Source organism: Arachis duranensis, chromosome 5, assembly GCF_000817695.3.
Source record: "Arachis duranensis cultivar V14167 chromosome 5, aradu.V14167.gnm2.J7QH, whole genome shotgun sequence".
Classification (NCBI taxonomy): domain Eukaryota; kingdom Viridiplantae; phylum Streptophyta; class Magnoliopsida; order Fabales; family Fabaceae; genus Arachis; species Arachis duranensis.
Genome location: NC_029776.3, coordinates 46013827 through 46014540, shown reverse-complemented (window position 1 = coordinate 46014540; position 714 = coordinate 46013827).

The window sequence follows — 714 nt, the reverse complement described above, 5'->3', positions numbered from 1 at the left end:
CGGCCTCAAAAACTTATCGACGCGCAAGCGTCATGCACGCTAACGCGTGGGTTAAAAATTTGCCAATCGACGCGTACGCGTCAACCACGCGTACGCGTGGGTGTTCTCGTGCCCCAGGCACAACACTGGCACAGTTCTGGCATAACTCTCTGGAAAATGGCTGGGCATTGGGTGCAGCACAATCGGCGCGCCCGCACACATCACGCTCACGCGTGGATGGCATTTTCGGGAAGAACGGCGCGCACGCGCCAAGTGCGCCCACGCGCAAGGGGTCATTCTGCTAAAAATTTTCTAAGTTAAAAGCTGCAGAATTTACCAATTTGAACCCCAATCTTCCAACGGACATAACTTTCTCATTTTAAATCGTTTTTCACCCGTTCTTCGAACGGCATGGACATACTGGATCCAATTTCATTTCTAAATAGATTTGGCACAAAACAGAGATCCGTAGTCCAAGTTATGTCCCACCAAAATATGCCCAAAAGCCATGTTTTTCATAAAAACCACAAGGTGCCATTTTCAAAACAAGTCATTTCCAACTCTTTTCAAAATCAATCAAAACATGCCATTCTCATCCCTTTCCTTTGAAATCAATCAAAATACATCAATTTTAACATCAAGCCTCCTCAACTCACACATTGACACTTTACCACAAATTACAAAATCACTATCTCATCATTTTAACCCACTTCACCCAAGTGGCTCAAACTCAAA